At 39.9% G+C, this 27606-nt stretch overlaps 1 protein-coding gene and 1 long non-coding RNA gene across 6 annotated transcripts in view; one reads left to right on the top strand and one right to left on the bottom strand.

The window, feature by feature from the left end:
- The window catches only part of LOC126757908 (homeobox protein prospero-like), a 272254-nt gene that overhangs the window by 154816 nt on the left and 89832 nt on the right, over window positions 1-27606 (top strand). The window lies entirely within an intron of this gene.
- LOC126757931 (uncharacterized) overlaps window positions 15629-27606 on the bottom strand; it is a 170740-nt gene continuing 158762 nt past the window's right edge. Inside the window, exon 3 of the long non-coding RNA XR_007666802.1 lies at window positions 15629-15774. This is a non-coding gene — a long non-coding RNA (uncharacterized LOC126757931). The remainder of the gene's footprint in view (window positions 15775-27606) is intronic.

Raw genomic sequence — 27606 nt, 5'->3', positions numbered from 1 at the left:
TAGTCGGTTATCATGGCGGTCGCCATTGACGGTTTTGTTCTCACCGGCATCTTGTTTGAGGAAATATGGAACGATGATTCCACCGACCCACTAACCACACCAAATCGTTGTTTTTCTGGATGAAATGGCAGCTCTTGAATTTCTTCAGAATGCTTTTTGTCCTAAATGCGCCAATTTTATTTGCTTATATGCCCAATGAGCCAGATATGGGCCTCATCCCTGAACAAAATTTGTTTCGAAAACGTCGGATCTTTTTGGCACTTTTCAAGAGAAAAATATTGAATTTACTTATTTGTATTCGCCTGTAAAGACATATTCTGTGTAGGGTTTCCTGATCGCATTTGAGGTCTTCTTACATTGATCTTATGATGCTTCTTACAAGATTTGAACGCATAGTTCTCAAAGGTTTTCGTATTATCTTATTCGTTATCTGAATCTAATATACATGTCACAACTTATTGACTAACTCCTCACTCCTTGAAACCATGCCCCTCATGAGCCGGAAGTTAAAAAGATCTCCGCTGGAGGGCTCAAGCAGTCAAGCCGTTTCCACCTTTTAGGCTGACAGGTTGGTCGCCTACAAACGAAAGGAACTGTAGGCCGTTGTGCCTGATTGCGAGCGACCGCAAAAGTTGTCACATTATTGTTAATTATATTTATGTAACTTTATCGGCGATGACGACGCCACTTTGGGCGCAGCACAGCAAAGTGTCTGTATATATGTATGTATCTACAGATATTTATGTTAATTTTGCGCAAATGGCCACAAACATGCTAAACACGGTGGCATCCGAATGCACGGAGTCAACAACAACAACAACATCGACAACAACGCAGCGAAAGCTATAACTATAAACTTGATAAGGAAGTTGTTGATGCAGCCACATTATTGGTGCATTGCTGACATGATACGGTGTCATCGCCGCCGCCGTCGACACCGTCGCCATCACGAACTGCCGCTGTTGCTGCAGAGGTTGTGTGCCGAAACCGTGGCTGCAACCCGTCAGCGTCGGTGTCTGTCCGTCGAGTCGGAATCCATCAGCTGCCATTAGCAAAATCATCGACACCTGTTGGCCATAAATTAATGTCGTAATTGGCTGCAAAACCTTCACTTTGCGAATGCACACAAGCGCACACACACTCGAGGAGCTGGCCTAGCTACCAGCAGCGTTCGCAGCAGCAGTAGCAACACTTACCTATATCGGTGTTTGCATTATGTCTATGTGGCTGTGGCATGGATGGCCTGACTGACTGACTGCCTGTCTGCGCGGCTGTCTTTCAATTTGTGTGATAAGGAAACGTGCACAAGTCGGTAGTCGGTAGCCGGCCATCGGTTGTTGCATGTGGCGCCTACTGCAGCAGTAAACTTAACCAGTTTCGTAGCAGTGCGACGCAATGAGTGGCAACTGCTCTATGTGTTTAGTTATAACGCTATGTTTATATAGCAGTCGTGGAACTTAGGAGGTCAATCGTGCCGTAGGTTTTATACCCTAAGCGTGTGGGGCTTTTTTGAATCGGATAAATCCTGAAATTGAATATATTGCGCACAATTGGCTCCAGCAATAATCGAGATACCATAAATAAATTTTTTACAAGATATCAAAATAAGTTAAATCCTTCCTAAACAATGACCAACAGGAAAAATTAGGCCGACGCCATTTAATTGAAACACTTCGTTTGAGCTTTGAGCTTTCATCAGCTTTCGAATGAAAGTTCATGAATAACTTTACCGTAGAAGTCTTCAGGAACAATCGAGATATCGCAAAAAATTTATCACGAGATACCAAAATAAGTTATGAAGCCGCCACCTGATTAATTCACTCCGCTCGAGCTTTGAGCTTTCACTAGCTTTCGAATGAAAAAGTTTTCAAACTCACAATGCTTTTGGATATTGGTTGTTATCTGAAATTCACATTCAACCCACAAAATTAAAATTTCATATAATCCGTTGCTAACTTTTCAATTCCCTACAAAATTGATTTAAGTGGAATTTTCACCCTCCCATTCTTTGGTACATTTTTACCGCATAAGACATTTTCGTTATCCCTCACTGCTTGCCTTATAAATATTATTATCAATAAAGTTATGCTTTCATACGAACAAGTATGTTGTTCTTTACACAAGCATAGCAGGATAATGTGGCAAGCATGCATTTATGTATATTGCATGTAACAACTACTGCCAACTTGTGGTACGTGCACATTGTTGCACATCCTGCGGCTGTAACGTCAAGCTAGACAGCTATAAATGTTGGCTATCAACGCAGTGAACCCGAATGTAAGTAGCTATCATGCCACGGAATGATTTTCGCAAGCGAGTAAAAAAAGTGTGGAGTCGAATGTTATAAAAAGTGATCCATTTCGAGGTTCCCTACTTTTTTAAAGAAAAAACGAAGAAACTTCAAATTTAATGGGGAATATTTATGACACACGTGATGTTTTGCTCCAAGGCGGGAAGCGGGATTGTCCGCATAGACCTTAGACTTTACATATTCCCACAGAAAAAAATATAGCGGTGTGTTATCACTGCTGTTGTTAACTCGGCTATAATCGCGTAAGCGGTGTCTACGCCAATTAAGAAGAAGAAGAAGTGTTATCACACAATTTTTGGTGGCCAATCGACCGGCCCAAGGCGTGAAAGTATCGGCTCACCAAAGTGATCTCTGAATAAATCGATTAATTGATGCGATCTTTAGGAGGTGGCGCCGTCTTTTGAAGCCGAGATCCCGAGCTTCAATTTCAGATATCAAATAGTCAGTTACCATGGCACGGTAACAGCCGCCGCATTGACGGTTGAGAAGGTCGAGTGGTTTCAATTCTTGAACAAGCTGTGTTTTCAAGATAGTTCACCCATTTTGTGGGATCTTTTAACAAATTGAACAAAGTATACTTTTACATACATTGGTAAACATACATTGGTCAACCCTTCTTTAAATGAGCTTATTACGACAGTTTTGGTTTGTTTGAAAATATTGTTTCTTTAAAGAATCTTGTCAAGAAGGTAATGGTGTAGAGGAAGGTATCCAGCAGTTGGATCGCCGGTACGTTGTCATGGTTCTCCAAACGAGAGAGGTAATGAGTATTGAATCCTATAGTTTCTTTTACGTTTTTAGGTATCGATCACGTCATGCATTTGTAACACAAAGAGGTACATAGCGCGAAGAACTTTATTTTGAAAGGCTTGAATAACTTAAAAATTGGAATCAGCTGAGCTCCCCCTGATTTAAATTCCATACGACCAGACTGGTTTGAGTATTGCTTTATTGTATGAGTTGCTTGTTCGTCAAACTGAGACAGAATCTTTCTTAGAGTGAGCACTTGTATGGACTTTTCAGTATTAGTGCCAAAGTTTCATTTAGTGAGCCACGGTTCAAGAGCGGTTAACTGTTTGCAAATCGTGAAAATTTATTACCAAAGTAATGATTCGCGCAACTCACTCAATATTCGGCCAAATAGTCGCCCAGCCGAGTCGGTAATTCGAACAACCATGAATCGGTTTCGCACCACTCTAGGTGAGTGGTCGTGAAGTGCTCACTGAAGGTGCTATTGCTGCTGTGGAGCAGAGTATGCTTGAAAGGCTCGCATTGGGACTGATGATCAACCGCGAGCTATTGTGGAGATGCCGATACATCCTTAGGAATTTACGTTTAGTAGTCTCTATGGAAAGAAGGAATTATTACTCCGTATTTATCCAAAAATGAAGTCGGCCAAAAGGTTACTGGGAATTTGATTGAAGGATGTTGGTCGGTAGGGCAAAGAATCTTTATTATCTCCCGTCGTGGGTCTGTAGCGTGATCTCAAAGAATGTACGATTAAACACTATTGAGTGTTTTTGTGGTCGCTTGTATATGCAGACGAATGATGCTTTGGAAGAAAAAAAATGGTCGGAAATTAGTCCTTTCTACTATAAGTTATTCGAGCCGCGGCGGTTTTTTGGAAATGTATGTACATACTCCAGGTGCATGCCCTCAAATCGTAGTCCTTATTCCGTTTGCCATGGTCGTCATCAAAAGGGGGGTCTCTCATCCGAGGCTGTGTTTTATTTTTCATTGGTATTGTTTTTTACGTGGCGGGTCCCAAGCCCAGCGCACAACCCTATGTAGGGAATGTTTCGCTTTCTCACATTAGCTCGCCTTCGAACGGATGTTCTTAGGCTACCCAGAGGATACTTGGTCAAAGACCGGAAGTAGTGAGCTGCTTGAGCCATGTGTAAAAGAATCGTTTCTGGCCACTCCCAAGTGAATGGCGATCAGAGAACTTTCCTCACTTACGTGAACTTCTACACATGACTCCATCCTCCTCAAAGTCCTCTCTCGACGAACAAAAGCTAAACTCTATAAGTCGCTCATAATTCCCGTCCTGCTATATGGTGCAGAGGCTTGGGCGATGACAGCAACCGATGAGTCGACGTTACGAGTTTTCGAGAGAAAAATTCTGCGAAAGATTTATGGTCCTTTGCGCATTGGCCACGGCGAATATCGCATCCGATGGAACGATGAGCTGTACGAGATATATGACGACATTGACATAGTTCAGCGAATTAAAAGACAGCGGCTACGCTGGCTAGGTCATGTTGTCCGGATGGATGAAAACACTCCAGCTCTGAAAGTATTCGACGCAGTACCCGCCGGGGAAGCAGAGGAAGAGGAAGACCTCCACTCCGTTGGAAGGACCAAGTGGAGAAGGACCTGGCTTCGCTTGGAATATCCAATTGGCGCCACGCAGCGAAAAGAAGAAACGACTGGCGCGCTGTTGTTAACTCGGCTATAATTGCGTAAGCGGTGTCTACGCCAATTAAGAAGAAGAAGATGTACATAGTCGTAAATGACGCCTTTGACCCGCAGCGATGCATAAATTCGATTTCGGTTGTAAAATTGACGACCTCTTGGATTTTTTGTGTGCCTGTAATCTGCTCTTCAATTCAAACAATAAAAAGGCTTATATCAACTTCTTCGAATACTTATGTATGTCTTACCTTAAGATTCATGTTCCCACAATTGCTCTTAGTGTCACCCTTCGAAGCCAAATTCCATAAGTTCATTCATTCTCCTCCTGAAGCTTCAAATTTTAAAGCAAGCAATATATCACCGCATAAATTCCATCGTCTTACTTCGTCGGAATATACGAGCTTACTTACACACGACAAATATACATTTCAACCCGTTTACGGTATTCCCACGTGAATGGTCGCATTTCAGCTGGCATTTACACTTGGCTAAATTTATTAAATACCTTAGTAATGGTGCATGTGAGCATTATCGATACATAAATTTTCATTATTAATTGTAATTTATTGTTGTTGTACGTACGTATGAATACTGCCATGTATTGTTGGATTGTTGGTGTGTTGCATGGCATTCGTCGTGGTCCATGGTGTTGCAGTTGCGGTCAAAGTTGCACTGCTGGTGATTGCGGTTGCGGTTTTCGTGAGTACAACAGACAACAACAAAAACAAAGGGCTAGTGCGGAAATAAGTTAGTTCGTGGTTTGCCTTTGGCTAATGAAGTTCGCACGTTGCCACAGACAACACGAAGACAATGCGCTCATGGTCGGGAGGTACAAATCTCACTATTTATTCTGCGAATAGCCGGTTTGTTCTTCTAATATAACTACAAATTGATTTAACGGTGAATAATAATTTAATATTTCACACGCTGACGAGGGGTGAGGGTGGAGGCGGTACACTGGACTTGCATCTAAAGCAAAGCAATGAGATTTTTTTATTGTTGCTCGATTCGTGAGTGTAAATCACGCAAAATTTAATATTTTGATTGTCTGAAATTAGTTTTAAAAATGCAGGGACTATCAATTATCGACTATTCAATTGGGTCTTCAAGTGTTAAAGAATAAAAATTTCTTTTACTTTTGCTAATTTCAAAAACAGAGAATATCAAAATATCGTAACACCTTTTTCACATAACCTCGACATTTTATGTGAAAAATTTAAAGATATAATTTTTTTTTGGTTTTTTGTTTTTATTTTGTATTTTTTCCAATCCTCAGAACACTTAAAAAACTCATTTTTTGACCTTGTTTAGCTCCTCGATCGCTTTCGTTTTTATCTTCTCAATCATAGCGTGTTGCCGTCATTTCGTGGACCTCTTCAGTTTTGGAAACAAAAAAGTCTCAGGGGGTCAGGTCCGGGCAATACGGTAACTACTAGCATGTTTAGTGTGTTGTTTTGCCCAAATATTCGCACACAATCAACGTTGCGTGAGCAGGGACGTTATCATGGTGCAAACGCCAATTTTTGTTCTTCCACAAATTGCGAATAACTTGCAGATAATATTTTTATTGACCAAACCCTTTGGCTAGAACTCATGATGCAATCAAAAAATTTTTCGCAAAACCTTCACATTTGACCGTACTTGGCGCGCTTTTTTCGGTTTTGGCTCATGTGGCAGTTTCCAATGAGATTACTCAGCTTTGATTTCCTCATTTTCGTCATCAGTGATGGCCCTATGGAGGAGGCCTATGTCATCGCGGACTGAGTCCAACATCTTCTGATCTGTTTTTGGTCGAAAGTGAGGAATTTTGACGCGAAAATCGAGGACGAACCAAAACGCTTTGAAGCAATACAGCTGTCAAAGATTTATTAATAACGTAAGTAAGGGATAAGAGTACCAATATAATTTAAAATTCGCTATACTTTTTATAAAAACCTCGTATATCCCAAACACACTGTATTTTTTATTTTAGAGGGATAGTATATAGAGATATAGTATCAGTAATGTATGTATATATTGTGAGAATTCAAGAAACACAAAGCCTCCTGACTTAAAAAAATCTGTTTATTTAACGTAAGAATTTTTGGTAGATCTCTCTCTCTCATAGAAACCGTGGGAATCTTTCCAACTTTTTCCTAATTAAAGGGTGATCCATTTCGAGGTTGCCTACTTTTTGAAGAAAAAACATAGAAACTTTAAATATAATGGTTAATGTTTATTATCATTCGCAAGAGCATTCTTTGGCATTTATTTTTTGATGTTTATCTCTTTCAAATGTTGGCCGCGTCTACGTCTCAAAGGATCCATCCGTTGAGTATAATTACTCGTTCAAGCATTTCGACTGGTAACTGGCGAATGACATTCGTGATGTTTTGCTCCAAGGCCTGAATGGAATCGGAATTGTCCGCATAGACTTTAAAGTTTACATATCCCCACAGAGAAAAAAGTCTAACAGTGTAATATCAAATGATTTTGTTGGCCAATCGTCTAGCCCAAAACGTCAAATTACAGGGTTTGTCCGGAAAGTAATAGGACTGATTTTCTTCCACCGCGACTATACTTCGGAGCGTGCGCGTACCGACTGGATTCGGTAGAGGGCGTTCCTAGCTAACGAACGAGCGGCTGGTCAGTTGTCTCCGAGCACTTGGAGAGTCAGGATAAACATTTTCACGCGACGTGTTTCTAAGAGTGGTGCACGCCGAAAATGAAGCGTTCGTTAAAGCAGCGGTACCTGTGAGTATGATCCCAAGACAAAGAGGCAATCTTCCGAGCACTTTGAGATGACATAGGGGATCCAAGTAGCATGTTTTCCTTTGCGCCTTCAATGCTTGGAAATCGAGTTGGCAGCACTGCAGTGACGCAGAAGAAGCCTATTTTGAAAGTTTTTAAAGAAATGTAACAATTGATTCAATAAATATTTTTAAATCGACTCAAACCTATTACTTTCCTGACAAACACTGTATCTGCTCACCAAAGTGTTCTCTTAATATATCCATTGATTAATGCAATGTGCGGGAAGTGGCGCCGTCTTGTTGAAACCAAATTTCGCCGAGATCACTAGCTTCAACTTCGGACATCAAATAATCGATTATAATGGTGCAATAACGGTCGCCATTGACCGTTAAGCTTCCATCAGTTTCTTTTTTGAATAAATATGTTAATAAAGGGCTATCGAAGAAGATACCTGTTATATGAAAATGGTGCACGGTCCGGAGTAATTGTTCAGATCTGACTCCAATATCCTACAGTTGCCAAACAAATTAATGATTTAAATTAAGTTCTTCTTTGCAAAACTTTTTCAATTGCCAATATATCTTTACGATCTTCGGCAAGGGATATTGTCCAAGATAAGGATACAATATCGAAACAAATTGTTCAGATCGAACCACTGAAGAATATACCACCATACAAAGAATGATGTGCTTTTAAGAAAATTTTTTATTTGACTAGATAACATCACGAAATGTAACAAAAATTTTCGTCCAAGGCAATCCACGAAGAAAGTGCTCTAATCAAACTTCTATACCATATATGTATCTGCCGTACAAACTAAACAATCAAAATCATGTTCTCCTAAAAATTATGTTTCGTTTATTTTTTGACCTTTTACTGTATCCGTCATAACCGAGTGATTGGAAGTATTACGTCTCTGCGGATCAGGGCTCTGAAACTTTTGTGTGAGCTGTGCTTTTGTGGCTTAAATAAAGCGTCATATTCTGGCTTATAAAATACACAATACTATATAGTGATTCTTAATTGCAACAAAGACTAATTCTTGTAAGAAAAATTACCATAAAGCATTCACATGTTGTGGGCGCGTCATTGAAAGCTCGCTACAACAACTCGAAATGCAACCATGCACAACAGTAGGGAGCAGTACATTGAACTACTCACACCCCAGATGGTGAAATGACACCCAATTCCCCGTTTGCTTAATTTCAATACTTACAACAAGTGCTGTTGTTATGCCGTTGCTGTGCTTGTTCTTGTTGTTGTTGTTGTTGTTGTTGTTGTGAACGTTGTGCTCTTATGTTGTTAGCGTTTTAGCATTTTTGTTTTCCTACTTTAGCTCTTAGCAGGAAAAGGTAGTTATGGCATTGTATCTTTGCTCAAAAAGGCAACAATTTACTTTCACCTAAAACAACAAACACATGAAAATCTAAATGTGGCACTTATGTTGTTTGAAGGGAACTGTGATATGGCGTTGCTGCTGATGATGATGACGAAGAAGATTCTATGAATTGTGAGCTGATCATGACGACGATGGTGATGATGATGATGACATTCATGCCGAGTGCACTCTGATAGGATAGCGTTGATGGCAATTTTGCATGCGCTCCATGAAAGAAGGTAATAAGTACATATGCCGTTATGTGTGTGTATGGTTGTCTGTATATATGTGTGGGTGTGCGTAGCAGATACACTTGAATTTATAAGCGCATAGTGTATATGGACGCGAGGACATTTCCATTTACTCCTACACTTTTGTACTCGTATGTGGCGTGTGTGTGTGTGTGTGTGTGTGTGGGGCAAAGGAGTTGTAGTTGTTTGTATGTAAATAACTTTAGGGTGCGCTATTGTGTTTATGAGCAGGCACTGGGTGCACACAACATGCAAGAAGATATCATTTTTAACCTAAACGAGAGGGTTCAAGCCGACACTTGAAAAATGTCACAGCGTGCCACACGTATCCATAACACCCGCATGGCACCCCATGAGCTGGTGAACGCACCAACGCAAACGAATACCCACCACATACTGAACTTATGAAACACATACCTCAACTACCAACAAACCGATTCGCACACATACACAAAGAACTTAGCATGTACCAAGCGCAACGCGTTGTGGCAGGAAGCCAGCTCGTAGCAAAGAAAAATTGCTGGCAACTGCTGATTTAATTCGCACAATACAGCAGCAGCGACTTCAAATATACTACAGTCGTAGCAACGCATGCAGTTGTGGCGGTTGTTGCAAGTTGCAATAAGACCAGTAGCCGGCAATGCCTTGTTGCCACGCAGCGTACGTAACTAAGCAGCCGACTGTGTGAGACTGTGATTTTTAAGAGCCTCCAAGCCGCCTTTCGTATTTGTTAGTGCGTGCGTAGCTGTCGACTGCGCATAAATACGCACACCGACGCACTCGAATGAAGTCGTAAACGCACGCACTTTGTTGCACTCTTGAGCCGCGCTGAGTGTCGGGTGGCACGGTGTTGCATTTTAACGCATTAAAACTGTAAAAATTTGAATGGTTCTACGTTTATTCACTTCTCCGCTTCTTAATAGTGTTATAGGAAAAAATATGAATAAGGCAAGCTTTAAAGCTCGTTTTCTTTAAGCTTGAAGACCATTGTTCACTTAAGCTTAAAAGTTCTGCGAACTGCTCCAATATTATTCCCTTTCAATATATATAAGCTGAAGTTCTTTCCTGCTTTGGCTGCATCCCTGAAAACTTCGATCACTGCTCATCTTACTAAGTCTAATAGCTTTTGCTCTGCTCACAGGACGACGACAATACTTCCTGTACAAGTGGGATCCTGTTTTCTAGAGTTCAAAACTCAATTTTTTATAATTCGGCAACAAAAGCAATGTATTGCCCATGTTGAATCCTTTCATACATCGGTCTCCTCTGGTCTGCTTCTTCCTCTGCTTGTACAGACGGGTACAAAATCGAAAACCTTCAAAGCTGCAGCCGCTGTCTCCTGATTCCCTAAACTATGTCAATGTTGCCGTACAGCACAACGTTCTATCGAACATTCCTAAGGCCGACTCATCAAAAGATGTCATTGTCCATGCCTCCGCACCATATAGCAGGACGGGAATGATGAGGGACCCGTGGAATTTGGTCTTTGTTCGTCGGCCGTTGAACTCTCTCCGCGTGCACTGATGACAGGGATGGACTGGTAATAATTTGCCCTGTTGCAGTGGAGAGATATATACATATCTAAAGTCTGATTTCTTAGTTGAGTGTTCGTTAGTCCTCAATGGCAGAGCATTCAAATAAGAAGTCTTACTATGGTTGGGAGTACAAAAAGGGCTGAATCAAAGCGTCATGCGACCTGTGACGAGAATCAGTTTCTCTGGGGCCCTCAAATAGCCCAGTCTTGAACGGAGCTTACATTTACTTGGCTCCCTCCGTAAGAAGAAAACGGTACTTGCGTAAAGGGGGTTATGAGGAAGCGGATACACGTTCCCTTACACTCGTGGTTCCAAGAAATTCACCAGAATAACAAAAATGAATTAAAGTAGGCCGAATGTCCTGTAAAGAAGCCGGAGGGAACTAGTTGTTCCCAGAAGGGAGTAGCGATTGTAAGGTGCTTGAAAGTAAACGGCGTAAAGACAGGAGCTAAGCTTGATTTAGGTGCAAAGGCTGGCACTAACCCTTGAGCTGAAGCTAAGCCTAGTTCCAGGAATGTTACAATACCAGCGGCAGCCGAAAGCCAAAGTATATTCATTTGCCAAAGAATGGCCTATTTTTAAGGCCAATGACCCAGTGAAAGGCAAGTAGTCCGAGAAGCCTTCCTGCTCAAAAGGGTATGACTTCAACCGGCAACCCATGAAGAGCTCAAGAATCAAGCGCTCAGTTCTCCGAGGTCTGCCAGAACGAAATGAGAAATGATATAATTCAACGGTCGGTCTGAAAGTTTTTTCTGCCTTATTAGAATATTTGCTGAAATTTCGTAGTCACCAGTATGAGCCAATATCCATTAATTATTACTTATCGATCCAAACAGAGTTAGATCATTGAAATAACAGCCCTTGGCTCAATAAAAACCGGAACAATTTCTGTTGTGGGAATTAATCGAAAGCTCATGACACAGTACTGTTAGTCCTAACCTGGGCTTCTTGGTTTATTTCGGCTATGTAGTGCTTTCTTTGTATAAAATGTTAAGTGAATACTAATTTTGGTTTATTGCGATGTCTGACCAAATATGAGTGGCTCACTTTTCTTTACATCATAAATAGTTATTATATGTATAGTCTACTCTATTTCATATTGACATACTATATATCCTGAATCCAAACTCCTCGAAGGATAACTCATACCACTTGAATTCATCATAACAAAATTTACCACACTTGAACTTACTATACTCAAATTCACCACATTTAAACTTTAAACATGGCCAAATTCACCGCACTTTAATTTAACATACTAAAATTCACCACACTTGAACTAGACAAGTACGTATTTCCTTCTGTGGTTCAGTACCATCAGTGAAAAAGCATGATGCGCTGAATTAAGGTAGTCCAGAGAAAGCGTATATGGTAGCTTAAAAACGTTTTATGGTGTCCAAAAACTCTTAAACAAAATTGGTCTTCCAGAGTATTCCGCTTACTTTGCTCCTTCTATTTTCCACATTGTGTACTTCATCTTTTCCTTTATATCGCATTTCAAAAGCACCCTGTATAAATATGCTTTTCTTTGAGTAAAGTTTATTTTTTAATACTATTTTCTTTCCACTCAATGCACTGTAGCAGATTGGAGTGAGTGTAATCGTTAGTATTCTAACGCCCTCCAATTGACCCTCAAACCACTAATCCGTGCCCCTTTGTCATGTACGCTCGCAATTCATATGTATAGGGTGCAATGCACTTCAATGCACGCCAAACCCATTCAATGTGCTTTGGTTCACCGCTCACCATTATGCAACGCTCATTGCTGACTGACTGACTGACTTGCTAACTTGCTGACTGGCTGCTCAGTATTTACAGCTCGCAGCTCACAACTCACCGCTTACTAAGCGCTATTTCGCATTGCTCGTGCTGTGCCGTTATCCTTGTGCGCGCCGCTTTGTGCACACTTTCTCCCCACTGAATGGCGGCAGGCGAGCAAAACCAAAAGCAAAAGCAAAATCAAAAGGGGCAAGCAAAATGGCAGTTAAGGTAAGGAAGAAGAAATTCAAGCGCATACAGCAAACGACAAGACGCTCAAGAATGACCCCACCACCGATGAAATGTCACTTATCCAGGTACGATACGCCTGCATAAATTCAACATTATTTGCATGTACGCGCGGTGCCGCGGCGCGCCCCTTTGTGAGTGTGTTTCTGTGTATGTTTGTGTGGTGAGGGGAGCGCGCGCTAGCTTTGCTAAGTTTGCGCCATTCTTCGCGCTGAAGTAAGGACAAAAAGGATAATTGTGTGTAGTTCCCATTTGAAATAATTAAAAAATACACACACACAGACAGCGCAGCACATTGCGAGCTTAAATAATGAGGTAGATAAAAAGCGAATTCACCACCTACCGCCGCCACTGTGAACGCGCGCGCTCCCGGCGCACTCACCTGTTCGCGGGCGCGTTTCAGTAAATGAACTCACAAAGTGAGGAAAAGATGGTCTCGAGTAAATCTAGGAATTATGAATGCTGTTAATGTGTTGCCCAAGGGTAACAACATTTCTGCTGCTGCTGTTGTTGCCACTGCCCCAACTACTGCTCAATACGCGGACAACATTGCGCTGCCAAGTGTCGGTGTTGTAGGAGTTGCTAGCTGACTGCAAGGTGGCTGCGCGCAACCCACTCAGCAATGGCGCTCGCAAAAGCCAAGCCACCTTTGCCAACTTACTTTACTTGACATGCATAAGATGCAAAGTATTTGTTGCTGCCACCACCGGCTTTTGTAATAAAAGCAGCGTATCTAAATCCTTGCTTAACGTCTTCGACTTCGGTGGACATGTAGCGGCGCAACGCGCAAATCCCTTGAGCCATTTTCCCTGCCACTTGCTACCTTCCGTTTTTGTGTTGCGGACTGCTTGCGCGCCCGTTGACTTGCCTGTCGGCGGGAAGTTGTTATTAATTTAGTTGCAAATTGGTGTAGGAAACCGCGTCAGCCAGCAGCTACCGTGCCGCCGCCACCATTATTGTTGTCAACTGAGCCGTATTGCTATTGCTGCCACCAACCAATGCTGCGGCGATTGTTGTAACTGCGGCGGCTGATGTTACAGCTGCTGTGTTGCTGCTGCTTGGCGGTCATTCACTTTGATGTTGCCAAAAGTGCTGACTGCCAACTTTTGACTTCTAATTTGACTGAAACTGGGCACCTAACCGATACAGTTGATTGCTTGGTGGAAGTGGGCGCTTTGCGAATTCGACTCGTTTCAGCGGTCGGCCCATTGTTCAACGGCACTGTGACCACAATCACATCACTAAAATTGCTAGTTTGACTCGTTTTTCACAGCAATCGGCATCGAGCTCACAAATCCAATAATACAACAAATGAATTTCGGTCGAAAATCGGACTTTGTCGTTTTAAATTTGATAATGGAGTGTTGCAATTTCGCTGGAGGTGGTTCAAAAATATGTTACTTTTATTTTTCAGTTAACAGTATTTATACTCTGTATAGGATATATTAAGTTTGGAACGAAGTTTGTGACACTTAGAAGGAAATATCTGAGATTTCACATAAATTTAGAAATAATCAACGTGACCAGCTGAGTATATTTAAGTATGTTAGTCCATAGTCCCTTAGTTTTTGAGATATCGCTCTGAAATTGTGCCCTTTTCTTCCCAAGCAGTTACACATTTATCGGCATCGCCTATATCGTATCACTATAGCATATAGCTGCCATACAAACCGCCCGATCAAACTCTAGTTCTGGTTTAGAAAACTTGTTTCCTCGACAAAATATCTACAGAAATAACCTAACACAATAACATAATCTCCGAACACATATTCCAGCTCAGACCACTATATCGTATAGCTGATATACAAATTAAACGATTGCATACAAGTTCTTGTACGGAAACTTTTTTGTTTATGAAGGGTATTTCAGCTTCGGTGCAACCGACATTAACTTTATTTTGTTTTTCTTGAAACGGGAATACGCGGCTCCAAATCGATGTTCCACCAATGGGAAGGGAATATTTGTAGAAACCCCATTTATTCACTCATTTTCTGCTCTAAATCGAGTACCAAAAAAAACTGTTATAAGTCACATAAAGTGGTATAAACAAAGGGTTTTTTGCTGTGTTTGTAAATTTAGATTGTTTAGGCAACAAAAAGTTATATGTATGAACTAACAGCACGAGAGTGGTTAAACTACTTATTTACTATTCGAAGTCTATGTGATTTTAGAGTCTCTTTCTTATATACCAGTTTTTTTGTTCTATTAGCACGCTTCAAAAAAAGTATCCAGCTTTATTTGATGCCTGACTGGAGTAGTTAATTGCTACAAATTTCAGTTTTATGTGATTATACCAGTCTGTTGCATTATACCAGATATGTGTGCGACTAGCTACTTTCCAACAAAGTTATTTAGTTCTATTTAATGCGTATTTAGTCTACTAAATTATTTGCAATTCTAGATATATATAGTTATACCAGTATTTTGCTTTATACCAGTTTTCTGTTCGTTACTCTCTAACAAAGTTATCCAGTTCTGTTTAATGCCTCTTCAGTATACGAAATAGTTTGATATATCAGTTTGACGTGGTTAGACTAGACTGCTGCATTTATACCAGATCTTTGTTCAGCTCACTACTCTCCAACAAGATTCGAGTAGTTAACTGCTTAGCATTATAGCTCTTTCCGATTATACCAGTCGCATCCATTTATACCACTTGTTTGTTCGGCTAGCCACTTTCCAAAAAATGTATTTAGTTCTATTTATTGTGTATTTAGTATTTTCAAATTTTTGAATTCGAGCTCATTATTATGTGCCAGTATTTTGCTATTATACCAGTTGTCTGATGGGCTCGCAACTTTCGAACAAAGTTATCCAGTTTTATTTGATGCCTCTTGTGTACTAAATAATTTTACATTCAAAGTTTCTGCGATTATACCAGTCTATTGCATTTATACCAGTTTTTTGTTCGTGTCACTACTCCCCAACAAAGCTAAAAAGTTATATTTAATACCTATTTTGTGTACTTACTTGTTTGTCATTTCAGTTTTATGTGATTATACCAGTCTCTTACATTTATACCAGATGTTTGTTCGGCTCGTTACTCGCCAACAAAGTTATCCAGTTATATTTCTTTAGTATACTTAATTGCTCGTTTTTCTAGGGCTTCAAAATTTATACCAGTTATTTGTTCGATTCACCATACTGAAAAAAAAGTTATCCAGTGAAATTTAATGCCACTTAGACTAGTTTAACCGTTTCTTATTTGAACTTTATATGAAGTTCTATTATACCAATTGTTTTTTTCTACTTTAGCAGCTTTCTGTTTAAATCGGTATTTCTCAAAATAAAGGAAATCAATAATAGTCACCTTTCATTATATTTTATTAAAATCCAACAAAATATTTGCAACAAATTTGCAAGGTATTTTTCGATTCACCTCCCGTGTACTTAAACTCCGCAACTGATTGAACTTTGGTTGGCTGACAGCGATTTTGGTGCTCTTTCTGTGTCAGTAGTTGCCACTGAAGCTATTACCGCCGATGTTGCTGCCACTACTGCTGTTGTTGTTGTCAATTCTGTTGTTGTTGCCACTGCTATTGTTGTTGCTCATGCTGTTGTTGCTGCCTCTACTGCTGTTGCTGTTGTCACTGCTGTTGTTGTTGTTGCTGCCACCACTGCGCTGCGACTAACAACCAATTTTTATTTTGGTTTTGACAATTTGTCGCTTTTGTACAATTTGCACTTCGCCACCGAATTACAATACAATCAGCATCAACGATAACGAAAACAACAACAATAACAACAACTATAAAAGCAATATAAACAGTAACAGCGGCGGATATAGCAATGCCAACCTTTTTCCCTTTTCTGCTTTATTTTACTTTATGTACTACAGTTGCTTGCAACACTTGCCACAATGGCCGCATTGCGACCAAAAAACCAAAGTTGTTCGGTAGTTGGTCCATAGCAAGCAACTAGCTAAATGTGCGCGACTCAATTAAATTGGAAATTCGTTTGTGTTTGATATATATCGGGAGTCGGTATGGATTTGTACGGTCAATATATATATATTTGTATATGTATAGACATATATATGTGTGTGTATGTATGCAAATTTAAATCTGCGCTATAAATAGTGTAATTCGCGTACAATTGGCATATGGCATTTACAAAAGCAGCACGTTTAAAAATACTCATACACACACACACACACACAGCTAAACACACATGCAAATTGACAACGGCATCCAAAGCTATCGAACCAAAACGAAAACATAAAATTTGAATACCAAACACTATTCGTATTCGCATGCAAATAAATAAGACAAAACAACAACAACAAAAACAGCAAAAAGAGAAAACCAAAAAGATCAACAAAAATGCGAAACAAAGCAAAGCGACAATCGAATCGTTTCTAAAAAGTTTAATGGAGTTTGTTAAAGGTTGCCGAGGTTGCACCGATTCCAATGTGATTGAGTGCGGCCTGATTAGTTGAGGTGAGGTTTTGCCGCTTTTTGCGCAATTCTACATGTTAACTATGGCTCAGCGGTTTTTCCGACAAGCTTTTTCGGCGCTGCAGGTTGAGGTAGGGTTTCGGTTTTTACAAATGCGACGAAAAATTACGAGCTCGCTTAATTATGGTAAAAGCAAAGAGAGCAGATCAGGCTTTTTATGGCACCGAATGCCATCAGTGCTAATAGCTTTTCATGTATATTGTATATATATATATTATATATGCATGTATATATATGTATTAATATATACTAGCTTTAATTTGTTTAAAAGTTCTGCACAGAAAAATGCCAAACGAAATATTATTTTTGTATGAACATGATTAATTGCTTAATGAAGCTTATATAACTGTTTTTTAAGCAAATTTTTTCGAGCGAAAAGTTTGTAGTCAGTCCATAGAAAAAAATATTACAAAGCTTAGCGCACATACAACATGAAGCTTTATATTTATACACATACATATATATTTTTTTATAACTAAAATTATGCCTGCAACGAACTAGTTGTTAAGTAGTGCCTGGAGTAGTAGTTATTAGTTTAGGTTAGTCTGGTAGGCCAACGATCCTGTTTTGGCCCTTTGCAGCAGATGGAGTTCAGTTACTAGGTCCATGAGGACAAGTCATCATTTAGCATGCCTGCGCTTGACACGAATTTCAACAGACTCTGTGGTTTCACTATCGATACTTCTTCCAGTGTATCTTACCATGGGGACCCCAGATGCTTACAGCGTAGTCCTGCTTCTTAATTAATTGAAAGCTGTTATGAACCTGAGGCCCCACTAGTCATTACCTTTTTCTGTGCTAGCAGCTAGCATTTTCACTTAGAAAGACCCTTTATGGCGCCCAAACATTTTTTTTAATTTTGATCAAACCAGTATCTTAGAGAAGAAACATTTTTATTCTTAATCCAGTTGCCCCGAAACTATAAAATCCTTCAGAAATACAAAACGTTCCATACAGTAACTCGATTTTGATCGGTCTGTTTGAACGGCAGCTATATGCCAAAGTGGACCGTTCTCAACAAATTCTTCAGGGATTGCACAATAATAGAGAATAATCTGTGCCAAATTTGGTGAAGATATTTCTTTTCACAGGCTTCTCTTGAAGCCAACCTTACTCTATTAAGGGAGTTCTGCATTGACCCAAACAAATGGTAGTCCAAGATCAAGGCTATGTGGTGGATGCATCAAAACTTTGCAGCCAAGCTCTTCCAGTTTTTGCCGAGTCATCAAAGACGTGTGTGGTCTTTCCTTGTCCTGATGGAAGACGAAGTCCTTTCTGTTGATCTGTTCTGGCCGTTTTTTAAGATTGCTTGCTTTAATATCATCAGTTCATGACAGTAAAATGTGGGATCAATCGTTCGACCAGGCTGGAGCAGCTCATAGTGAATGATTGCTTTGCAATCCCATTAAACACTCAGCGTAACCTTTCGGGGCGTCTATCCTGGCTTTGTGACCATTTGTTGAGCTTCACCACGCTTGGACCATGATCTTTTTTGCACATTATTGTCGTATTTGATCCGCTTTTCGTCTCCTGTTACCATTCGCTTCAGAAATGGTTCGATTTAATTTCGTTTCAGCAAAGAATCGCAGATGTTAATTCGGTGCATTAAATTTTTCACAAACAATTCATGTGGTACCCAAACACCGAACCGGTTTATGATGAGTGTTAAGATCCTTAGTGATGTCATGGCTGCTTATGTGATGGTCATGGTCAATCTTTTCCATAATTTCATCAACTTTTTCAATGATAGGTCGACCAGAGCGAGATGTGTCTTTCACATCGAAATTTCCAGAACAGAAGCGAGCGAACCATTGTAGTGCTACACGAACTGATACAGCATCGTCTCTTCAAAACTTCACAAATTTCATTGGTGGTTTGCGTGGCATTCTTCCCTTTTTTATACAAAAATTTCAAAATATACCGAATTTCTTCATTATTTTCACTAATTTTTTAACAGCTGTAACTATTTTTCAGCTTCCCCGAATTAAAATTTGTATTTGGTATGACACAATGTGATTGGTAGCACTGGAGATATACAATTGCAACGATATCTATTGGCAGAATACGAAAAGACTTTTTCGACTACGCAATATATAGACAGGCGGACAGTTGGACGGTCTAAATCGGCTCAGCTCGTCACAGTTGGTGTAGCAAACATCGTGGCAAATTCAATATACCCTACGTAGTGTATAGAAAGCTGCTATGCTTTGTCTCTTTAGTTATATAAGCCGTGGAAGTTAGTTAGAATAACTTCTTAATAAATGGTAAAAGACCATTTTCGGACTAGTTCATATTCAGTCTTAAATTTCTGATTGCAAACTATCTGCCTATTTTAATATTGAACTGCCGGGATATGCACATATTTATGAATTTGGTTGCACTAACAATTAATCGGATACTTAAAATTACCCAGATCCGGTTAATATTCGCATTGTCGGTTAACATTTATCACCATTCACAAATGCTTCAACTAATTACGCGTTTTTATAAAGTTTGAGTACACTCATTCCTATTGTGGATTATCATTGTCATTTTGCTTGTGTTGGTTACTGAAACGGAATTGTTTTTTCCGGAAGGCTACTGAAGCAGCGCCGAGTTTAAATGTTTGTTAAGCATTGTTCAAGGTATTTTACTATTTTATTGCCTAAAATAGTGGCATAAATCGGAAAGTGAATATATAGACATGGAAAACAATGTCATTCATTAATTGTTTGGGGATTTGAATTAATATATGCCAATTTTAAAGTGTATGAAAATTTATTTTCGAACTATCAGTTTATATCCGGTCTCTCGGTACACATACTTTGTGAAATTATACATCAATATTTATTTTGTCGACTTCAAATAAATCCCCACCAGATGTAATACAGTTATGGCAACGATTTGTCCAGTCTTCGAAACACTTTTTATAAGCACTTTTTGGGATGACCTTCAGCTCCTTCAGCGAATTCTGTTTTATCTCTTCGATCGCCTGAAAAAGGGTTCAACGGAGCAATAATTTCAGTTTGGGGAACAAGAAAAAATCATACGGAGCCAAATCTGGTGAGTGCGGTGGTTGGTCGATGGAATTAATTGCATTTTTGGCTTTAAATTTGGTCACAATTATGACACATTGCGGTTGTTCTTATCATCGTGTAAAATCCATGAATTCCTTTTTCACAATTCCAACCGTTTTCGACGGAAGCTCTCACGTAAACGCCTCAATACGACCAAAAAAACTCCTTATTGACCATGTGTCCTTCCGGAACGAATTCATGATGCACCAAATCACGAATACCGAAAAAAACAATGAGCATCACCTCGACTTTTGAGCGGCTTTGGCGTGGTTTTTATACTCTCGCAACAAAGTTGCTAAGGAGAGTATTATATTTTTGTTCACATAACGGTTGTTTGTAAGTCCTAAAACTAAAAGAGCCAGATATAGGGTTACATATACCAAAGTGATCAGGGTGACGAGTAGAGTTGAAATCCGGATGTCTGTCCGTCCGTCCATCCGTCTGTCCGTCCGTGCAAGCTGTAACTTGAGTAAAAATTGAGATATCATGATAAAATTTGGTACACGTATTTCTTGGCTTCATAAAAAGGTTAAATTCGAAGATGGGCAAAATCGGCTCACTGCCACGCCCACAAAATGGCGAAAACCGAAAACCTATAAAGTGTCATAACTAAGCCATAAATAAAGATATTAAAGGATTGCATTAGGGAGGAGCATATTTGTACGTAGTTTTTTTGGAAAAGTGGGCGTGACCCCGCCCCCCACTAAGTTTTTTGTACATACCTCGGAAACTACTATAGCTATGTCAACCAAACTCTATAGAGTCGTTTCCTTCAGGCATTTACAATACAGTTCAGAAATGGAAGAAATCGGATAATAACCACGCCCACCTCCCATACAAAGTTTATGTTGAAAATCACTAAAAGTGTGTTAACCGACTAACAAAAAACGTCAGAAACACTAAATTTTACGGAAGAAATTGCAGAAGGAAGCTGCACCCAGGCTTTTTTTTTAAATTGAAAATGGGCGTGGCCTCGCCCACTTATGGACCAAAAACCATATCTCAGGAACTACTACTATACACAATATGTAATCATGCGAGAGTATAAAATGTTCGGTGACACCCGAACTTAGCCCTTCCTTACTTGTTTTGGTTTCGATTCATTTTTACCCCTCGGGAGTCATAATGTTCTCCATGAATGTGGGATCGGAATGTGCACGATCAATCATGTCCAAACAGACCTGTTTTTGGTAATAGTTTTGAAACAAAATTAAGCTTTATCGTGACGTTTCGAGCATGAACGCGTTTGATACCCAAAATATTCACCGAAATCATTGGAACGGATTCGGGAGAGATGTCGAGCTCTCTTGCCATTTCTCAAACACTTGCCTGGCGATTTTCAAGCACCATATCCTTCACCTCGCAAAATACATTTTTATACCCTGAAAAGGGTTTGTCACGAAGTTTGTAACACCCAAAAGGAAGCGTCGGAGACCCTATAAAGTATATACATATATAAATGATCAGTATGTTCAGCTGAGTCGATTTAGCCATGTCCGTCTGTCTGTCCGTCCGTCTGTCTGTATATATACGAACTAGTCGCTCAGTTTTTAAGATAGCGTTTTGAAATTTTGTAAACGGTATTTTCTCTTCAAGAAGCTGCTCATTTGTCGGAATTGCCGATATCGGACCACTATAACATATAGCTGGCTTACAAACTTAACGATCGGAATAAAGTTCTTGTAGGAAAGCTTTCACATTTGACAATGTATCTTCACAAAAGTTGGCACAGGTTATTTTCTAACATAATAATATAATATACGAAGAAATTGTTCAGATCGGCTTACTATAGCATATACATAGCTGTTATACAAACTGGACACATAGTTACTAAAAGAAATGCACCTGTGAAGGGTATATTAACTTGGGTGCAGATGAAGTTAACGTTTTTTCCTGTTTTCAAATATAATTTACCCAGGGAATTTAATAACAATTTTCGAGTGTTTTTTTCTTGTCACAAAGTATATTCCATAATACTTCACTACATTCTGATGGCTTCTCTTGGTAGTTTTCTTATTTCAAATTTAGTCTCGAAGGTGTTGAGAATATATTTATACATCCTTCCTTGTTGATAATTTTTAAATTCCGTAAAATTCTAAAAGTATCAAACACTCCTATTGAGTGAAGTAATGCATTCCATATGTTAACATGTTTAGTGTCTCATGTGAAACACGAAAAACATTTTAGAAAACAGAATAGATAACTAATCTGTCCATCCATCAAATGAATGACATGTTTTATTTATAGAACTGTGCCTGTAGACACCTGTGCTTACCACGACTAAATACATTGTTTCAACTGCACTGGATGCAAGTATTATACAAAAACAAAAACTTTTAGAGTAGGAAACGTAATCCAATAAAAAAGAATATGACTTAATTCCACGAAGTATATTTTGACAGTTATTATGAAAGACCTCAAATAAATTTCGACTATAGTGGTTTATCTAATTTTGGAGCTTATAGAATTCATCTTAACTTTTGGCATATCACTTGTTAGTTTACAATAGTAGTACATTAGATTCCGTCTCGTCCGTCGAGAGAGGACTTTACTTCTCAATTGCCTACTCAGTCCGAAGTAGCACCTGTTGACAAGAGATCAACGCAGTATGGTTGATATCGAGGTTGACGTTATTGTTGATGCTGGTTCCAAGATAGGTGAAATTATCTACAATTTCGAAATTATGACTGTCAACTGTGACGTCGGTGCCAAGTTAGGAGATATTTTGTCTTGCCCTCGTTCACTGCCAGACCCATTTGATTCGCTTCTTTGTCCAACGTGGAGAAATCAGAACTAAAGACGCGGTTGTTAAGGCCAATGATGTCAATATCATTAGCATACGCCAGCAGTTGTACACTCTTATACAAGATTGTACTTTCTCGGTTTAGTACTGCAGCTCGAATTATTTTATTGAGAAGTAGATTGAAAAAGTCGATAGGGAATCGCCTTGTCTGAAACCTCGTTTGGTATCGAACGGCTCGGAGAGGTCATTTCCGATCCTGATGAGCTTTGAGCGATTTAGTGCGATTAAATTTGGGTTTTCGGCATAGTGGTCGGACAATCATCAAATTTACTCTTCACTTATAACTTCATCATTCAAAATTCGCACGAACTTCCATGGTTGTAGAAATATATTTTTTCAATTATTAGCATTTTAAATATATAAGAAGAAATTTGTAACATTTATTGTTAGTAGTTATTACCATTTTTGTGTTTTTTATAGTGTTTTGCAATTTTCTCACCATCCAAGAATGCCCCTAGCAATGCCCCCTGATGTTATCAGCTTTTGCACGAAAGTGAAACTAAATTAGAAAAACTGCTGACCTGCAAAATATTGTTACGTGTTCGCACCGCCCCCTCAACATAATTTCAATTACGGCACCAGAAGCAGAGCTGCCGAATTGTTTAACTTCTTTTTGTACTCCTACACAATTAGAGCAAATTAAACTTTTTTGTCTTCTTGCGAAACGAGCATCACTTGATATCCACTACTTGTCCACTTCTAAACACCCACAGTTCGGCAATATGAATTAAAAACTTCGAATGAAGCCAACGAAGAGACGAAAAACGAAATCCTACGCCTGCGACTCTGACCCACATCCATACCGGCCAACGACCACCCTTAGCACGTACGATGGCGCCCGTTGGGGCAAGCATTTTTTCACCGTTTTTTGTGTTGCTGCAAATTAAGAGTGAAATTTCATTACTACTTGCCGCAGACAGTAGGGCAGTTAGGCGGGCATTCAAGCATGCAGCCAAGCAGGCGAGCTGCCAGCAAGCCAACGGTTCAGCCTCATTAACGGCCCGAACTGGAGAGCCAGCAACTTAGCAAGGAAACAAAACTAATCGAAATGCATGAACGAATCGAAAGCAGCAATCGAAATAATTGCAATGTGATACAATAACAACTGACTGCGTTGGTGAAATTACGACATGCCACTGCTGCTGCCACAACGACGCGTCTGGACTGCTGCTAAGCGTCGGCAGTGGGACGGTGGTGTCAACTTGGCCAAATGACAAAGTCGCAGGCGTTTTTGCTGCTGATACGGACCAGAGCTCTGCCACACACACGCACTCATGGAGTTACTTACAGTTAACGATATTAATATAAATGTATGTGTGTTACACACACTCACACACATCCTCCTGCAAACACTTGCCGTGACCACAGGCGTACCTCTCAGCTGTAGTTTGGTGCATTTTTGGCAGTCAAGTTGCAGCCACGCAGTCAATTTTGTCTGCCGTTTTTGGCAAATGGCTGCCAGCTTCCGAAAATGCCGCTCGAAGTGTGAGTATGCTTAGCGGGGGCGAGTTGCGGTTTGCCTGGCTGGCATATGCCACCACATATCCCCTGCCTTACATACAAATGTAAGTGCGGGCTTCGTTGACGGTGGCAGTGGCATGGAAATTTGCACAAATTACAGCCGAGCAACAAAAGGGCAAACAATGTTAACGCCAAAAGCGGGCCAAAGCCAGCCAAAGCCTAGCGATTGCATTAGCAGACACACAACAAGAACAATGGCGCGTTGCAAGTGGCACGAACATACAATGCAACGCTTACACACACATATGCAAGCAGTAAATGTCAGGCTGATTGTTGTTGTTATTGTAGTTGTTGTTGTATTTGGTTTTGTTGATGATATTGTAGTTGTTGTTGTTGTTGTAGTGCACCTGGTGTTGTTGTTGCCGCCAACCATTTCGGTGGCACTGTCATTGTGTTGGCATTGTTATGCGCAACAGCTTTTTTTGTTGCACTTTTGTTGTCCTTATTGTTGTTGTTATTGCATTGTTTGTTTTTGTTGTTGTTGTATTTTGTTTTCAACATTTGCACTTGCTCTTGGTGCGTTGCCAAAAAGCCAAAAGCACAGTGACTAGACAACAGCTCGTTGTTGTTATTAACTGCTGTTGTTGTTGTTGTTGTTTTAGTGCTTGTATTTAGTGGGTGCACATTCCACTCCATTGAAGTACATTCCGGCGCGACAAAGTTTAACCGAAAAAATTAAAATAATCTTTTGGTAAACTTGTTGATTTTATCGCGCGAGCTCTCACTAATACACCCGCAAGTATGTTGAGCGCAAACACACACTCAAACTTAGCTACACATACAAACTTACTTACACACACTTATAATTGTATATAAAAGCCGAAAAGGTCGCTTTTAAGACGCAATTTGTGGTGCTTGTGTTGGTGGCGAGGAGCGAAATGGATAGGACTTTGAAATGGCAAATAATGGCAAGCAATATTTATTGCTTGTTATAAGAGGAAAGTACTTTATTAGAGATGTAGTGTATTAGACCTTGAAAAATGTTAAAACTCGAAAGAGAAAAAGGGAAAAATAGACTGACATCCATTGTAAATGAAAGATAAAATAACAAAAATGAAAGGAAAAATAATTTACGGGCGATCTAAGATCGGAAAGAAGCGGCTTGGTTACATTTTTAAGGGTTAAGCAAGGTTTATCTCGATTTCTGGCAAAACTACAAGTCCGACCTTTTCAGTATACATATATGGTATACAATTCGTAATTCCAGCTTGGAAGACGAAAAACTTCCTGGGAAGCCCAAGAAAGTTTAAAGATAAGAAACTGGAGGCACACCCTCGATGAAAATTGTTACCAAACACAAGAATAGCTTGTAGTGTAGTGGAAGTCACTTAATTTTACCACGTTCAAAACTGCGGGGTACATTGTAGAGCCAAGAGATATTTTTCAACACAAAAGCAAAAGATCAGATGTGAAGCCAAATTCACAACAAAGCCAAATATCCATGACGCGAAAAAAATGCTGTCTATTTGGTGGGATCAGGGAGGTGCGCTAAGCAGGTTTGTCCGGAAAGTAATAGGCTCGATTTCCAAGTATTGAAAGCGTCATGGAAGGCATTCTCCGGAATAACTTTGAGAGCCAAGGTGCATGCTGCTTGGATCCCCTGTGTTCTCTCAAAATCCCTGCCTTTCATCGGCCTTTTCAGGCAAGGAAATAAAAAAAGTCCGGAGGCCACATTTGGGCTGTAGGGCGGCTGCGGAAGCGTTGGGATGCCGGCTTTGGATAGGTAGCTGTTCACAAGAAAGGCGGTGTGAACCGGGGCGTTGGCGTGATGCCACTTCCAATCGGCAACAATGTTTTGTTTGTCTAGGAGGAACAAATTCACTGTGGACGATGCCTTTGATACTAAGAAAACAATAAGCATCGTTTTCACTTTGGATTTGCTCATTCTTCCCTTTTTTGGGCGAGGAGACGGCGGCGTGCGCCACTCGGAAGATTGTCTTTTGTTCTCTTGCAACAACTGGGTAAGCCTGCTTGATCATATCCTCCGAAGTACAGTCGCGGCGGAAGAAAATCAGTCCTATTACTTTCCGGACAAACCCTGTATTATCCATTTCGAGGTTCCATACTTTTTTAAAGAAAAAACAAAGAAACTTCAAATTTAATGGGGAATGTTGACTATCATTCGAAAGAACATTTTTTGGTATTTATTTTTTGAGATTATCGCTTTCAAATGTTGGCCACGGCTCCGTCTCAGATGGTCCATCCATTGAGTCCAATTTTTGATGACTTGTTTGAGCATTTCGACTGATGATTGGCATGATGTTTTGCGGGATTGTCCGCATAGACTTTAGACTTTACATATATCCACAGGAAGAAGTCTAACAGTGTGATATTACACGATCTTGGTGCCCACCGGTCCAAAACGTAAAAGTATCTGCTCACCGAAGTGATCTCTCAATAAATGCATTGTTTTATGCTTGGAAAGGTCCAGTGGTTTCAGTTTTTGCACAAGCTGTATTTTGTACGCTTTCAACTTAAGATTTATCAATTCACGGTCTTGGTGTACAACCTCAGCTACGGCTGCTATATTTTTAACACTGCTTGCTGAACGGGGTCTATTCGTCGAATAATGAATGCTGGGTCTCAGGCCGATGTTGACCATACGTTGAGCGAAGCGCATGAAACACATTCTTTACAGAACGTGAATTTTCGTGAACAACTTTTTGGCAAACAATACTGAGCCAAAATAATATGACAGCTTGACACGCCTCACGCGTGATCTGTCAAAAAATGACTATTGAAAGGCCTCTACTTGGATAAGCCGTTAATATCGAATAAAACTTATTAAAAAGGAACGGTAACCTCAGCAGCTATCCAAATTGAAGCGAGCCATTGCCGAAAAATGCCAGGAATTTACGATTGAATACTCTACAATAATTTTTCATCATGACAATGTCCGGATTAAACACTAAAACTGTGACTGGAAAGTTTTACCTTACCAGCCCTTTAGCCCATTATCTTGTCTTTTCACCCCATTAATTTGTTTCGGTCGATACAGAACGCCTTCGCTAGAATACAGTCCACATCACAACGGGTTATCAAAAATCAGCTTCATTAATTTTTGGTCACCGAATGTAGGTATAGACTAAACTCTAAAAGTTAGATCATGTCTATGAATAAAATATCTTATACCTACTTC

This window comes from Bactrocera neohumeralis, chromosome 5 (genome assembly GCF_024586455.1).
Source record: "Bactrocera neohumeralis isolate Rockhampton chromosome 5, APGP_CSIRO_Bneo_wtdbg2-racon-allhic-juicebox.fasta_v2, whole genome shotgun sequence".
NCBI classification, from domain to species: domain Eukaryota; kingdom Metazoa; phylum Arthropoda; class Insecta; order Diptera; family Tephritidae; genus Bactrocera; species Bactrocera neohumeralis.
Note: the sequence above shows the minus strand (reverse complement) of the source record. Positions and strands in the feature narration are given on the sequence as shown.